Genomic DNA, 17,908 nt, shown 5'->3' on the forward strand with positions numbered 1-17,908 from the left:
AGAAACGTATGTCTGAACGAATTATTCATAACAAAAAATGAACATATTAATGACTGTGACTAAATAAACGAATGTTTCAATTAATGATTTAATAACGAAATGAATAAATTAATGAATCATTGATGACTAAATAAACGAATGTCTAAATAGTTTATTTTATAACTGAATGAATATAATTAATAAACGAATAATTGAATGAATTAATGAGTAAATAAGTGAATAAATGATTATGACGAATGTCAAAATGACTGAATGAATAACTGAATCAATGACTATGACTGACTAAATAAACGAATGTCTAAATTGATTATCTGATTACTGAATGAATGAAAGAAAGAATGAAAAAATAAATGACTATGCCTAAATAATCGAATGAATGAATTAAAGACTATGACTAAATAAACGAATGACTGAATCAATTAATAATTTAATAACTACGTAAATGAATTATGATAAAATAACTGAATCAAAGATGACTAAATAAACGAATGAATGATGAATAAATTTAATTAATCAAATGCTATGACAATAAAAGAATGTACGAATCAATGCGTATTATTGAATAAGTGAATGAATAAAATAGTGAATTACTGAATTGACGAGTATGAATGAAAGATTAGTAACTAAATTAATGACTCTAACTATAATTTAATAAATGAATGACTGTGCGAGTTAATGCGTTTGACTTAATTAATCATTCGATTAATGCATGACTAAATTAACAGGTAACACTGACTGAGATATGTAAACAATCCGAGATAAGAGTAAATGACACACACAGATAGTAAGTGACTGAATGCATTGACTGAACGACTGGTTGAATGAATAAATTACAGAATAAACGATTTAATGAACAATTATTAAACGCTTGATTGATTTAGTAAACATGTAAATGAAAGATTGATTCAGTAAATGAAGTACTGGAGGACTAAGTAAATCATTAAATAAATTGGATAAGTTACTAAATGAATAATTGAATGAATTGCTCTCTGAAGTAAATACTGAATGAACACAGACTGAATCGGTAATTGAATTAATTACTAATTTACTGAATAAATTGTTGAATGAATTAATGACTGAATGGGTAATTGATTGAAAAAAAATATCGAAGGAATGACTGAATAAATACCGGCTGAATGAATCGATGAATAAATAAAATAACGAAACGGTAATTTTATTAATTATAATGATGATGGTCAGGCTGTAATACTGCGTGGCAATGGTACGTAATAACAATGACAACAGTGAAACTAATGACGAAGATAGATTATGATTATGAATTTATTAAATGTCTTTGAAAAATACTAAATTCCATAGATCATCTTCGTCCACAAAAGAAAAATGCATTTTAAACCAGAGGAATTTGAATCGGTGTTACTTCACAACAAAGCCTTTCTTCTTACATTGCGCCAACAAATTCATTTTTCCTCGTCAACAAGGAACGGCACTTGCCGGTGAAGGAATCGGCACAGAAAAAGAATGTAAACTTACAGCGTGCTCAGCTCCGAATACCTCCACGAGAGGCGCACGAGTAATCCCGACCAACACGCCGCGCCGTCGAGTCGTTTCACTCGGATCCGCGGATTGCTACCTACCGGCGCGGCACTATCTCACGACACACCGCACTACACTGCTAACACTGACTTACTGATACGTGGCTGCTATCAGCCCGCTCTGCTGACAGATGCAACTCTTTATCGAGGCTGGGATCAGCTGCGGGGAACAGCGGCACAAGCCGCGTCCCCACTCCTCCACGCATCAAGGTCACGCGCTTCGTCCATACTTCTCCAAATAACTCATCCACTTCAGACCTCTCGGACATAACAATAAATTCGCTGTATTTTTGTTCCACATGTTTAACCGAAACGAAATATTCAAAACGATTTTATTAATTTTATCTTCCATTTTAATTTTAGGGCGAGACCACCACCACCATCACCACCACCACCACCGACATACTAATAGTTATTATTATTATTATTATTATTATTATTATTATTATTATTATTATTAGGGGGACAAGACTAACTCTAATAACTTTCGAGGAATATCACTTTTGTTGACGTCGTACAAACTTTGTCCAATATTCTTTTGAGAAGATTAACTCCATATGTAGATGAAATTATTGGGGATCATCAGTGTGGTTTTAGGCGTAACAGATCAACTATTCATCAGATATTTTGTATTCGACAGATAATGGAGAAAAAATGGGAGTATAAGGGTACAGTGCATCAGTTATTCATAGATTTCAATAAGGCATATGACTCGGTTAAGAGAGAAATTTTATATGATAATCTTATTGAATTTGGTATTCCCAAGAAACTAATTCGATTAATTAAAATGTGTCTCAGTGAAACTTACAGCAGAGTCCGTATAGGCCAATTTCTATCTGATGCTTTTCCATTCCACTGGGGACTAAAGCAAGGAGATGCATTATCACCTCTACTTTTTAACTTCGCTCTAGAATATGCCATTAGGAAAGTTCAGGATAACACAGAGGGTTTGGAATTGAACGGGTTACGTCAGTTTGTCTATGCGATGACATGAATGTGTCAGGAGAAAATCCACAAACGATGAGGGAAAACACGGGAATTTTACTTGAAGCAAGTAAAGTGATAGGCTTGGCAGTAAATCCCGAAAAGACAAAGTATATGATTATGTCTCGTGACCAGAATATTCTACTAAATGGAAACATAAAATTTGGAGATTTATCCTTCGAAGAGGTGGAAAAATTCAAAAATCTTGGAGCAAAAGTAACAAATATAAATGACACTCGGAAGGAAATTAAACGCAGAGTAAATATGGGAAATGCCTGTTATTATTCGGTTGAGACGCTTTTGTCATCTAGTCTGCTGTCAAAAAAAATCTGAAAGTTGGAATTTATAAAACAGTTTTATTGCCGGTTGTTCTTTATGGTTTTGAAACTTGGACGCTCACTTTGAGAGAGGAACAGAGGTTAAGGCTGTTTGAGAATAAGTTGCTTAGGAAAATACGTATTTGGTGCTAAGATGAATGAAGTTACAGGAGAATGGAGGAAGTTACAAAACACAGAACTGCACGCATTGTATTCTTCACCTGACATAATTAGGAACATTAAATCCAGACGTTTGAGATGGGCAGGGCATGTAGCACGCATGAGCGAATCCAGAAATGAATATAGTGTTAGTTGGAAAGCCTCAAAGAAAAAGATTTTTGGGGAGGCCGAGACGTAGATGGGAGGATAATATTAAAATGGATTTGAGGGAGGTGGGATATGATGATAGAGACTGGATTAATCTTGCACAGGATAGGGACCGATGGCGGGCTTATGTGAGGGCGGCAATGAACCTGCGAGTTCCTTAAAAGCCATTTGTATTATTATTATTATTATTATTATTATTATTATTATTATTATTATTGTTATTATTATTATTATTATTGGTTACATTTTCATGTTATTTATTGTATTCCAAAGATCTTACATTAGCATTGAAGCTTGAATATGTGTAACAAGTCAAGAGTTATACAATTTAATTTTTTGGCTACACCCAGAGAGGCTAGGGTTACGATCCGTTCGGAAACAGGAGGACATGGCCTCTTTTTAATAATTTTATCCTGTCCGGCAGGCATTTTAAAAATCGTGAATTGTCCGCCATTTCGCATTTCAACTAGAATTAATATGAATATTGAATAATGTGTCAAATACTATTGTTAGAGTTTGTCGGAGGAGCGAGAAATAGAGCAGTGACACCCTGCCAGTTAGACAAATGACGGGGAATATCTTCTATTGTGTCGTAGCCTGAGTCATGAGGTCTTTTTTTTTAACGAGTTCTCAGAATTGTATCTTTGGTTTCTTCATTCGATAGTGTACGTCTCCCACACTAAAAGTGTTGAAAAGAAACATCACTCTGTAGTGGAAGTCTACGACTTGCTCATGTCAGTTCTCGTTTCTTTGCAGAATAGGCTGAAAAATGAGTTCTTGCCACTAAAAGTAAAACAGTCATTAAATTCATTTCCTGAAAATGAATTCCATACAGAATGAAAATGTAATCCATTTCTATGAAATATGCATACAATATGTAAAAAAATGATCAAAACCTATGAAAGAATTTAATTGCTTTCAATGATTGAAGCTGGAGCACATAAAAACATAAAATATGATGACCTATTTACACGCACTGAATTCTTACACTCTAAAAATATCACTCACTATTCACGATTCTAAGCTATTTGATCAATTATGTAATGTACGATTCGTACAAAGATATGCCAATCAAGTTAATTTTGGATAAAGATTTAATTTTAGATAAACAATGGTGCAAATTCTTCAATTACAATAGTTCTGCAAGCACTGAAATTTTCTCAGAACTTTTAAAAATATGTCAATTCCATTTATCTATCCCAAGTCACAATGGAAGTGTTGAGAGAGTATTTTCCCTAATATCTGCTCAATGGACAAAAGAACGAAATCGCATGCTAACAGAGACAGAGGTATCATCATAGTGAAATATAATTTCAAGGACATGTACTGTGAGCATTTCCATAGTTATTTTTTACGAGATAGAAGTTGTTCTCTTCAGGGTCTTCTGCATAAAGTGGGTTCCACCAATAAGTACAGATGTAATACTGATCCAGCAACTAGTGAGAAAACTGACTAAGGTAAGCGATTATTTTTATCTTTAATTTTGTTCATGCCAGTTTTTAAAAAGTCCTCCTTTCTTCAGCAATGTCCTTATTTTAGATTCCATGTCCTCCTATAGAATTTCTTCTCATGGTAACTCTAAAAAAAGGCATAATTTTCTTTTCCTTCACTAGCTTCTGTGAGATGTATATAGTGACACACATGCGGTTTTAGTTTGCAGTTTGTGTTGAAAATTGTATAATATATTTGAGTCGCCTAGAATCAAACTGCACTTCATTAAAAAATCTTATTTGTCAGAAAAGACGAAAAACTAGTGCTTTTAAGACAGTTAAATAGTACCCTGAATATTAATAGTAGCTTGGTAGTTTGGAAGGCCTGATGCTGTCGCTCGGAAGAAGAAGGCAAGGTCTATGTAGTACCTGTGTCACGAGCCAATGGAGATTAAGTAGGGTGTCTGACATCGAACATAATAGTGCACTGTAGGCATAGAGTTATAGGTTTAATTTGAGAGAAATTGAATACCATACTAGCACAGTCTAGTATATACAGTCACGAAGCTTGAGTTGTGAGGGTGCTAGGAACAATTGACTGTGCCGGTACTATTTCGCATTGTTTGTAATGAGGCGATATTAGCGATGCTAGCGGTTAGCAACTATCTATGGATGCATATTTACTACGTATTGAGCTTCGTGACTGTATGTACTAGACTGTGATATTGATATTAGTTTAACTATTCGCGTGATGGAATCTTTCACCATATACACGATCAATTAGTAACTTGAATTAAATTGTGTTAATAAATTAAATAAAATCTCAAGTTTCTACTGGAAATACGTACTGCTTACTTATCAGCTATTTCTTTTTGTCTTTTAGAGAGAGAGAGAGAGCTACAATGATGCATAATTCCTCAAATAAAGGCAAGTTATCAATTTGCCTAGTCAGTAAATTAACAGAAAATTTACACTGTACAGTTCTCAAAATAATTTTCAGGTTTGAAGGTAACCTCACATACAGCTAAATGTATTGCAAATTATATTAGATTCTTTAAAGAAAGTGATCATTTTATTTATATAATTATTACATTTATTTTACGTTAAGGACAAGAGACATAATATGAAAAATATAAACACATAGTAATTGTTGAATCATACCATAACTTATTACTACAAATTTATCATTAATATAATTTATCCTGAACTTCGTACCGTTCTAGCGTACGTTCTTATGGACAATAATTTAAATCACTTGTTCTGAATATAAAAAGTGAGTTCATTTAACATATTAAGGATTGAAAATATACTGTGTAGGATGCAACAGCAACAATAGTTTTATTTGCTGTGCGTGATGCTATAGAATTTGTGTTTTCATCACTGCATGAGTATTTCACAGTTTTCTTCTGTTTAAATTCAGTGAGACTGTAGTGTGTATAGACAATCAGACTGGGTGGAAGGATAGAATAAGAGAAATAAAGAAGGGATAGTGACAGGTTCTAAGAAAGACGAACCTGTGTCAGTGGGCTTTATATTGTGTGCTTATTGTAAAATATACTGTTATAGGTTTAATTTGTGAGACCATTAAACATATCTTACCAATTTAATGTACTATGGGTTTCTTTAATTCCATGAAATCAGTTCATATTTTGTTCGTAATGATGGACCCTATTTAACTCTGCGTTTACAGACTTTGAGTTGCGGCCTTGATTCCCCCTCGTCACTCATACACGCTACACGTAAAAGGCTCCGCAACTACCACACAGCGATATTCGGAGCATCGTTTTAATACAAGCATATTAAGACGTATCAGTGTGCAAAATTTGGAGGTTCTACGTAATCTTCCAGTGTTGAACGTACCCTTGTTAGACATCAAGCGGTGTTTTTACTACAGAAGTTAAGACAGATAAAGTTCAGTTTGTTTTCAAATGAGCAAGTTCTGACATCCCCTGTAAAATTCTGCACTGAAACTTGGAGAAAGTGTAGTTTGATTCTAGACGAATCAGTTTAAATTAAATTATGGTTTATTTAACGACGCTCGCAACTGCAGAGGTTATACAGGGTGTTTCCGGGCTAGTGTTACAAACTTTCAGGGATGATGGGGATCGGCACATGTATCAATTTGAGATAAGGAACCCTGGCCGGAAATGACTGAGTCGAAAATTACAAGCAAAAATAATTGTGTGAAAATGAAATAATTTTATTCCTCTGTACACCTTATTTAAGTGTATTAATCTGTACATCTTACACACACTGTATTCATCTGACGTTGTTTAAGTTGTCTACTTACAGTATTCCATTCAGTGCATTGTCTGAGGGGTGGGGAGGGGAAACTACACTAAAGCAATGCAGATAGCGTATTGTGTAACGGACATGGTCGGTCCTGATATGCATGTCTGTAGACAGCAGTGTATGTGTACAAGTTGCAGTGTCCAGTCGATCAGTCCTAGTGAAATGGAGGAGTACACGAGAGCGGAATAAGCAGACCTGATTTTCGAATACGGATAAGCCAATGGGAACAGTAGACAAGCTCACAGATTGTATCGGACAAGTACCCACGTAGGAGACATCCGACCCATACCATTTTTCCACGACTGTTCCAAAGGTTAAGGAAAGGAGGGCACGTGGTGCGAAATTGCAATTCCATTTCCACACAACTATTTTTGCTTATAACTTTCAACTCAGTCATTTCCGGACCAGGGTTCCTGATCTCAAATTGATACATGTGCCCTTCCCAATCATCCCTGAAAGTTTGTAACACCGGAAACACCCTGTATAAAAGTCGCCAGTGTGCCGGAATTTTGTCCCGCAGGAGTTCTTTTACAATGACATGAACATTTAAACACACATAAATGCCATCGACATGGGCCGGGATAGAACCCGCAACCTCGAGCATAGAAGGCCAGCGCTATACGGCCTACGTTACCGAGGCCGACGACTTAGTTTATAAATCTTCTTTAATAAGAGATGCATATCAGCGCAAGTACTTCAATTATAAGTGTGTTGTACAGATTCGTTACCGGCATTAATAAAATTACTATTTAAACCTGATTGTTTTGTTTGGAATGCCATAACTTTGGTTTGTAATGGATATCTTTAAATTTTAATTTTGCGCTTCTTACGTCCCGGCTTCAACTATAATCCGGATCAGCTTACTTAACACCCTAGGGATGAAATTTAACCGTTTTTTCCCTATTACTACATATGCTAGTGGATTAATAGTGATTTTCTTAATGTTAGGTTGAATTTTCTTTTACCAGCTTCGTTTAGAATTTCAAGCACTGACAAATACAACTGGCAGTTATTTTCTAACTGTTATGTTGGCAGCAATAATTTTGTTTTCCAGTAGAAGGAATCTGATGAAATGGACGTATAACTAAGCTTGTGAAATTTGAACGTAATTAATTAGTAATACCGGTATTAATATTAATATCAATAGTCTACATAATTCGGTTATGCTGCGTTGTGATTCCAATTCTACATTATATTCAGGTAAGTGTAATTAAATAAGATATAATTTATAGACCCAGGCCTACTTGGTATGAAACATGGTCGTGATTAACAGACATAAATATATTTTGTAGTATTCAGATTTGTATTAAAATGTCCAAAAGAGGAAATAGCATGGTAGCGACTTAGAAGTAAGTATTTTAAGTAGGCTACACATTTCAAAGTGATAGCCTATTCTGTTTTCGGACTTCTTACTAATCATATTATGTGATCAAACAAAATACATTTTTTAGGATAGTTCTCGTGAATCGTAAACTGTTTAGTTAAAGCAATGAATTTCATTTTGTCAGACGAAAAACATTTTAATATTAGATCATATTACTCTACTAATTACCAACATAATGTGCGAGAAGTGTAGGAGGAAAATATATTCTTTCACAAATAATTATTGAGCCATTCAGAAAACACCTCCCAACATAAAGGTGAGATGTGGTAAGTAAGTAAATAAGCAAGATATTGTTATTGTTAATACTATATTATTATTATTATTATTATTATTATTATTATTATTATTATTATTATTATTATTATCATTATTAAGGCCCATTATTATAATTATTATTATTATTATTATTATTATTATTATTATTATTATTATTATTACAGTATTTCGTACATGATATTGTGATTCTACCCTTTTTGGTGATATCTCGTAGGGCCTATTTGTTGTCAACACTGAAGAGACGGCCAAATTAGTCTTTTAGGAACTTCTCTTATGTGATCCTCAGTACAGTAGCTTTTTTCGGAGGTCTTTCTTGCTGTTTGTATCTCTTGATTTGTATTTTTTTTATTATACCAGGAATTCTGAATTTGCTCATTCTCAAAAAGTGCCGTATCGAATTATTTTATAAATAACTGCGTTCCCTTCAATTCTTCTAAGATCTCCCCACTTTTCTTCTTGTTTAAAAGTATGTATTCTGCTACTCTTTTTTCTCAAGACCCTCATTTGAAATTCGTGCAATTGGTACATGTATTTTTGGTCATAAATTGTTCCGTTTCGACTTACCTGTCCACGAACGTTTTTCTAGAAAATTTCAGGTCTCATATTCTTGGTTAATGATTTAAAACGTTTCGAAATTCTTAAGTTACTCACCTACGTTATGTGCTTTAACAATTTCGTGTTCATTGATAGCTTTTTTCTTTCGCAGTTTAATTTTTAGTTAATTGAGACAAAGCGCTTCAAATTATGCCAATTATAAAGGTTATATTTCAAAATATTTATTTATTTGTTTATTTATTCATTCCATTTACCATTACAATTGTTTACTGTTTCATAAGAACTAATCATCCGGATCTGTGACTAATTCCTTGTTAACGCATTTCAAGGCTAAAATCGCCACATGAAGAACTCCCGGCTCTTGCATGGAATCTACACGTCACAAGGACATCACTTCTGGGAACACGAGACAAAGAACATGATAAGAATATAAATTTCTGTTCTTCTACGGGGAATCGTTCCGTGAGTGCTGGATTAACCTAGAAACGTTATCGCTGGAACCACACCAGGTATTACCACAGTCTAGTATATACAGTCACGAAGCTCAATATGTAATAAATATGCATCCATAGATAGTTTCTAAACACTAGGATCGCTACTATCGCCTCATTACAGACAATGCGAAATAGTACCGGCATAGTCTATTGTTCCTAGCACCCTCACACCACAACTTTCGTGACTGTATATACTAGACTGTGGTATTACTTGGTTTCCATGACAAAGTTTCAAGTTTTCATCTGCAAGTATTTGGGAATTAAAATTACAAAGAGAAGGTCTAATAAAATGAGTTTTCAATCAGGCTATAAAAGCAACCCAAATTACAAGATATTTATACGATGCTATTTGGCATAATAAATATCCAAAATTTGAATTATTTTCTACAATTAACCAAGCACGGTGATGTAATGTTGTAATTCCTACCTTTCATTCGAGAAGTCCGGGTTCGATCCCAGGGACCGACTATCCTGAGTTGGGTTTCTAGTGGTTTCCAAAGTCCTTCAAGGCGAATACTCGACTAGTACCAATTTAAAGACCCACGACCTGTCTCCACCCCAATCCTCATTACCCTTTTATCATTACTTCTTATCGACCATCCCATCTACTCCCCACGAGAAGCCTGTCACCTATCCGATGGAGCAAAGTTCTCAACGAATATATGACCGGTGGGTAAGACAATAAACCACGGTAACGTGGAAAACACTGGCAAAAACAAATATCTAAATTATGAAACTAAAACCAGCATCTACAAAAGTGTGGTACGACCAATATTAATTGAATTATGCTTTTGAAATACGAAGTTACACAAGAAGTACTAAGTTATTTAAATTCAAAATTACATCATGAAGAGATTTCTGGGTTTTATATAAGGAATTTCACTCTGTAGATCACAATATATTCATAAATACAGTAAACTTTTGTGGTACTTGATTCATACCTTGTTTATCAAACAGAAAACAAAATGTGAAAAAAAAAAAAAAATACATATACTAAAATAATAATCACAAAGTTCTCGCTCAGAATTTGGTAACACTAAACATTTATTCCATCACGGATTAATTATAGGTTCTAACTATTCTAGTTTATATTCATGATTTAGCCTCAACCATAATTGAAGGGTTCAGAGCCATAGTGGGCCAAGCATCAATTATTAAAAACGGAAAAAGCAAGGGTTAAAGATAAGTGAATAACATAGTTTAATGAAGATTGACATATTATTTAGTTTTAATGTATATACTTTACATTACTTGCTGTATGTTTCCATTGAATTACGTTAATAACTTCATTTTAACCCTTGTTTTCTACGGTTTTAGTAAATGGCGCTCGGCCCACTATGGTTCTGAACCCTTCAATTTATCCTAGATAATCTTATTCATAGATTATACAAGTGGTATCCCAAATAAACAATATAATCATATTGATCACATTATAAGCACTTATCATACAGCGTTAAATATAATGAATGAATAGCACTTGATATGATAAAACTAGTTTAATTAAATTTATATCGGTGTATATAATATTGCTCAAATTTTTTTAAATATTGAATTGAAACTGATCTCAAAGAATCTACAGTATAAGCACAAGTTTCTTGGTTCGAAGTGGCATGTGAACCTGAAAAAAACACAACGAAATTGGGTTCTGTCTGTTACGCATTAAGATCCCAAATTTTGTATACGAGATATAAACTCTCTTCATACTTTGTATACCATCGTACGGATTAATATTCTGGGGCAACTCAGCTGAAGCTAAATATATTTTTGTTTTGCAAAATAAAGCTGTAAGGATAACGACAGGTTTGCATAAAACGACATATACAATAACACTTGTCAAAAGCTATAAATATTGACCTTACCCTTTGAGTAGCTACATTTTTTTCTGGATATGTTTTGTGTTAAAAACCAAAATACATGTAGTACTAATCAAAACATTCATAATTTTAATAGAAGACACAAATCATATCGCCATCTACCCCTATTCGCTTCAGTTACAAACAAAAAAAGAGTTCAATAGTCATGTGTTAGAGTCTTCAGTGCACTGTATAGTTTTTTTAAGGTTTTGAAGGGCTAACGAGAAAAGCTTCAGGGTAGAATGAACCAAATTTATCCGTACTTATACCTTCTGCTGAGCTGAGGAATTGTTTATGTTCATAAATTGAATTACTTTGCTTGCTACGTAGCCTATTGTATCTATATTTTTGTGTAACTACTCACTTGTTTTACATCTCAAAACTACAACGCTGATGTAAGATCTCAAAATACAATAAATGAAGCTCCCTTCTTCAGTAACAAATTGAAGAGGTGGATTCGGATTCCAATCTGGCCGAAATCAAAATGAAAACTTATGACAAAAATAATAGAAACTGATAAAATTAATTTGACGCTCTCAGTGCCTTCTTTTATTTCATTAGGTAGTTGAATTTGTTTTGACACTTATCTGAAGTACCTATTTAGAGTCACTCTGCTTGCTATACAGATTTAATATATTTAGTGTTTTCCAAACGGACCAAAGTCAAGAATTATATAGGCCTACGTCAGTCTGCAAAATGAACTTACACAGGTACTATATGTGGTCTTGTAATGGAAAAGTTAAAATGTGAATAAAATACTGTAGTTTTAAATATTTTTGGAAAGGAGCAGATTCTATGTCCTGAATAATTCCTTTTACATTTCCACATAACAAATCTCCCTGCAGTGCACATGAAGAGAAGGCATATGTCACTCTTAATAGTGATTCGGCCGTCCGACAAGGACGTTAAGCCTAGCGGCCCCCTTGGTGCTATTCGACAGAAGTAAGCTACGTGCTAGCACCGGGTTTCCCATTCTTCCTTCCTCATCTTCATCATCACCACTCATTCCATACACTACACTTACTCGAACACTTACACATACACTCACCCTAGAACAAGACATAACACTCCACAGATACAGATCATGTACAGAGTGGCCCGCCGAAGTGGTGTGCAATGTCACAGTGCTGCCATCTATCCGCAATATGTGGAACCCGAATCACGTAAAGTGAAGCGGGTAGGCATTGGATACATACATACATACATACACACATACATACAATTTCCACATAAACCATAATTTCGTAACACTGAACTCGGGAAGCGAAGATAGCTTCTTTCACTATTTTCCCCCGACATAATTGCTTTCCCGACAATTAAGTTTATGAATGAATGAATGAATGAATGAATGAATGAATGAGTCTTTAAGCAATATACCTTTCGGTGAGATGGCACTTCACATTATTAGTATACAGTGTCTCCCCGTTTTACACGCCTCTCGTACATATCAGTTGGGACATTACTTATTTTTAATTTATTATTGCAATTCTTCCACTAGTCTTATCTTGTCTGTCATCAATTATTCTTCCTCTACTTTACTCCTAACCCATCAATATACCAAAAATACTGTAACCCCCCTCCTCCGTGACTTAAAACGTGTTGACGATACAGCATTAACTGCAGACGCGCTGAAAGTACCGTGGCATACTATCTGGACATTACGGACAGTAGACGAAAAAATTGACCGACTTAATGATTATATATTATCGTTATTCGACAATCACGCGCCCATTCAGACGAGACGTGTTAAGAGAGCTCCTGCTCCCTGGATGACTACTGAAATCAAGACCCTAATGACTTCTAGAGACGTGGCACATCGTAAGTACAGACATGATAAAACTGACGTAAATCTTCAACATTATAGACAGTTACGAAACAAAACGACTCAGGCAATAAGAAATGCAAAACTGAGGTTTTTCCATGAACTTATAACACCGGACTCAGATTCAGCCGACCTGTGGAAGAACTTACGAACAATAGGCTTAGGGCGCAGCAAGACTCAGGTAAACGGGACACCATTCACAGTGGACGAACTGAATGACCACTTTGTTCTGACACAAACAACGGGCGTGAACGAAACAACAAAACAACATACAATTGACGAACTAAACAGTATTACCCTACCAGAGAGGGAAAAGTTTCACTTTCTGTACCTTTCACATGATGACGTAAAGAAGGCAATAAAGCGTATTTCGACCAAAGCTGAAGGATCAGATCGGATTGGAATAAAACTGCTCCAGAAAATTATTGACGTAATACTACCAACCTTGACCCACATTTTTAACGCCTCACTCATAACCTCTACATATCCTCGACTTTGGAAACGAGCTCTCATTAGACCTATCCCGAAAAATAAAATTCCTGAATCCCCAAACGACTACAGACCAATTAGCATCTTACCAGCTCTGTCAAAAGCACTGGAGCGCGTAGTACATAAGCAACTGACTGACTACCTCAATGAGCATTGCTTACTTGACGACTACCAATCTGGTTTCCGTGCAGGACATAATACTACTACTGCCCTTTTAAAAGTGATTGAAGACACTCGAGAAGCCAGCGACAGAGGAGAATTAACACTACTGACATTACTAGACTTCAGCAAAGCTTTCGACACAGTTGACACGGATCTCCTTTTATGCAAACTAAAAAACTACAATCTTTCTAACAGTGCCGTTGCTTGGTTCGATTCCTACCTTCGCGAACGCCAACAATGTGTATCAGCCGGTGGTCATTCTTCCAATTGGCGTACCGTCAAGGCCGGAATCCCTCAGGGCTCGGTTCTTGGGCCATTACTTTTTACGCTTTATATAAACGACATAACAAAGATCTTAAAATATTCAAAACACCACCTATACGCTGACGACTTACAACTTTATATTCATTCCCGAACTTGTACAATCAATGACTCTGTGACCAGAATTAATGAAGATCTAGCATCTGTAGCTCAATGGGCGCAAAAATTTGGACTCAGACTAAACCCAGACAAATCACAAGCTATAATAATGGGCCACCAACGAGCATTAAACAAAATAGATCTAGCCACTGTATCAAATACAAAAATAAATAATACTACAATTACATATAGTAAGACAGTAAAAAATTTAGGGGTATATTTAGATTCAAATTTAAATTTTCAAAGTCATGTGACCTACATATGTAAGAAAACTTTTTCCATAATTCATTCCCTCAAACACTTAACCAATGTTTTACCTCTCAGCCTTAAAAAGAACTTGATCCAAACTTTAGTGATGCCCCACTTCGATTATTGCGATTCTTTATTCACGAATCTAAATACTGATCTTGCCCATAGACTACAGCGTGTTCACAATATCTGCGTTCGTTTCGTTTGTAACATTAGAAAATTCGATCATGTAACACCGTCACTAGAATTGTTGTCTTGGAGTCCACTTAAAGAAAGAAGATTCTTCAACTCTCTCTTATTACTATTTAAAATCATCCACACCTCCACACCCTCTTACCTAGCATCTCGTTTTGTTTACCTTTCACTACCTCGAACCCGGAACATGTACCTTCTCTCTATTCCTCTGCACAGAACATCCTTCTACTCATCATCTTTCAGCATATCTATTCCACGCCTCTGGAATTCTCTCCCTGACCACGTCAGAGACTGTCGGATAATATCAAAATTCAAATTTAAATTAAAAAATCACATTCTAGTTCGTGGAATTGTTTGTTGAACACATGTCAGGTTGCGCAACTTCACCTTAACCCATGACATATAGTAAATATTGTAACTATGCTGTTGTAAAATTGAAAATTAATATGTAATGTATTTATTATTATTATTATTATTATTATTATTATTATTAGTATTATTATTACTATTGCTACTATTATTATTATTATTATTATTATTAATATTATTATTGTCAGTTATCAATATCATCATTGCTATCTCTGTTTTCTTTCTTTTCGTTGTATTAGCTCGATGAGAGCACTATAATGTACTTTTGACTCTGTTGACCCTCTATAGGGCTTTAACTTAATTTGTATCATTTTCATCAGTGTTTGTATTTCTTTTTTGTATTTATATGTGCTATCTGGTAGGATGGAAGAGAAGGCCTTATGGCCTTAATCCTGTCAGATTAAATAAATTATTATTAAATTTCCTTAAGTCATACTATTTTTTTCACCTTGTGTTCCCTCTTCCTTCATCACTGCTCCCTGAACTATCTCCTACTTGCGTTTTTCGAAATAAATGCATTGATCGAATGTGCGACGTACACACACCTTTGCAGTTTTCCTGCTACCCCCTCTCTTTCTGATCTCCTATGACCTTGATTCATGAAATACCTACACAAAGCATGCATTCATTCATTCTCTTCGTCCGACTTGGGTGATCGATAAGATTATTTTAATGCAAACAGTAACAACTAACCTATTCCAGACACCGTTTTGTAACTGTAGATTTATTATAAAGATATTTTATGTCACCAGTTGTCAACTTACTGGCATTACAACCATGTGTTCTTATGAGAACAGGTTAGGATAGGTTTCCGTCTGAAATTGAATTATTTCTCGCATACATGCACTGGCACCAATGTTTTCCCTATAAGATCGGTATAAAGGACAAGTTCAAGAACATAAAATGCTTATTCCTTAATATAATGTAAAACTAAAAATCTTTCACAGAAATCACAATAATAACACAAAATAATTATTTAAAAAAGAAAATTTATTTTCTGATTTCAAAAAAAGTATTGGCACATCATACTAATACATATAATAGCTCTCTGTAATGTATTTTCAGTATCCTACATGCAAGCCATTAGCATGGATAACAGCTTCCAGACGTGTCGACATTAAATGAAGCAAATTTCTCGTCGTTTAAGGGGAAATTTCAGATCACACATCCAAGAGCCCTCTTAAACTCTTCTTTATTAGATGGGCGGCGCTTGACCCTTTCCCTTCCAAGATATTCCCACAAATACTCAACAGAATTCAATAAGCTTCTCTACTGTAAGATCTATAATACTTAAACACAGAGCACAAGGATCCACACGAAACAAGCAAAGATCTAGTCGCCCATGGAAACTCACATATCGAGAGAAAATAGCCATCATACGTTTAGTCCAAAAGAAAACTACACAAAGTGCTGCCTCTTTAGCTGCTGACATCGCAACAACATGTAACAAGACAATAAGTGTTCAGCAGTACGGAATGTCTTGAACAGTGCTTATATTCATGGCAGGTCTTCCAGAAAAGGCCATATATTTTCGAGATAAACGGAAAGAAACGCCTTGCATTTGCCAAGGAATATTGTGGAAAGCCATTGGAATTCTGGGACATTGTCATATCACAGTCTAGTATATACAGTCACCGAGCTCAATACGTAGTAAATATGCATGCATGGATAGTTGCTAACCACTAGGATCGCTAATATCGCCAAAGACAAAGCAAAATAATACCGGCACAGTCTATTGTTCCCAGTACCCTCACAACTCAAGCTTCGTGAATGTATATACTAGACTGTGGCCATATTCTCAGACGAGTCGAAGTTCAACTTGTTCGTTTCTGAAGGACGGAAGAAAGTGTGACAAAATTTCATCCGAACAAATGTAATTTTTCGTTCTAAAAAGGAATTTTATTTTAAAATATTACATTTGTTCAGATCAAATTTCTGCATATTTAAAGGACAAAACTGAAATTCCTTCAATTATTTACTATCATAATACACTGCTCTCTTAAACTGATTGAGAAAAGTGGGAATTAAATCAATGGCTTTCCCAAAACACGCCATGAAATGCTTCATATAAAAGAATTTTTATCTCGGAAAGGAAGAAAAAAGTAAAGAAAATTTTATAATTTTTTTTTAAATATCTCAAAGAATAACCCCCGGAAATTAATGACATTATTTACGGTTCACTCTGTGTAAGTTGCGATATTTATATCGTATTGCCGTGGCCTTATTTAAAGCAGTAAAATGATGTTATAAAATGAAACACATTTGTCGCAAAGATCATCCGCAATAATCGCTCACAACTAAAAAAAAACCTGGTGTGATACATAATGAGGCTCCCACAGTGTTTTATTAAAACGTTATAGTTACCGAACTTTCCCCGAGGCACGTCTGCCAATGAAAACAGGGCAATACCACGAAAATAATATTCGACATATTGATTTATAATACATTTACTAGAAATAATGGACAATAGATTCTTCTGTAAACACACAAATACAATAACACTGTTACATTTGCGTTTTATAAAAACAATTTTCAATGGCATTTTGAATGTTCATACATAACCTGCATATATCATAATATTATAAACTGGTTTTCTATGCTTGAAAATGTCCCCTGAAACTATAATTTATAAAACAAATACCATGGATGCATGCTCTACTGATAAATTGTTTGTGTTTGTAATTTGAAGTAGTTTGCATGATATGCATTATCAATTTCTGTATATCACAACTGGTTG

The 17,908-nt window shown here is 34.7% G+C and overlaps 1 protein-coding gene across 3 annotated transcripts in view; it reads right to left on the reverse strand.

Annotated features, from left to right (window-relative positions):
* Pgant9 (polypeptide N-acetylgalactosaminyltransferase 9) overlaps nt 1-1,678 on the reverse strand; it is a 1,578,943-nt gene extending 1,577,265 nt beyond the window's left edge. The window contains exon 1 of one of the 3 annotated variants that reach the window (XM_069821982.1): nt 1,492-1,678. The gene's annotated coding sequence lies outside the window, so the exon portion shown is untranslated. The remainder of the gene's footprint in view (nt 1-1,491) is intronic. The other 2 variants (XM_069821989.1, XM_069821973.1) reach the window with 2 other exon arrangements.
* Nucleotides 1,679-17,908: the final 16,230 nt, after the last annotated feature.

Source organism: Periplaneta americana, chromosome 1 (assembly GCF_040183065.1).
Source record: "Periplaneta americana isolate PAMFEO1 chromosome 1, P.americana_PAMFEO1_priV1, whole genome shotgun sequence".
NCBI lineage: Eukaryota > Metazoa > Arthropoda > Insecta > Blattodea > Blattidae > Periplaneta > Periplaneta americana.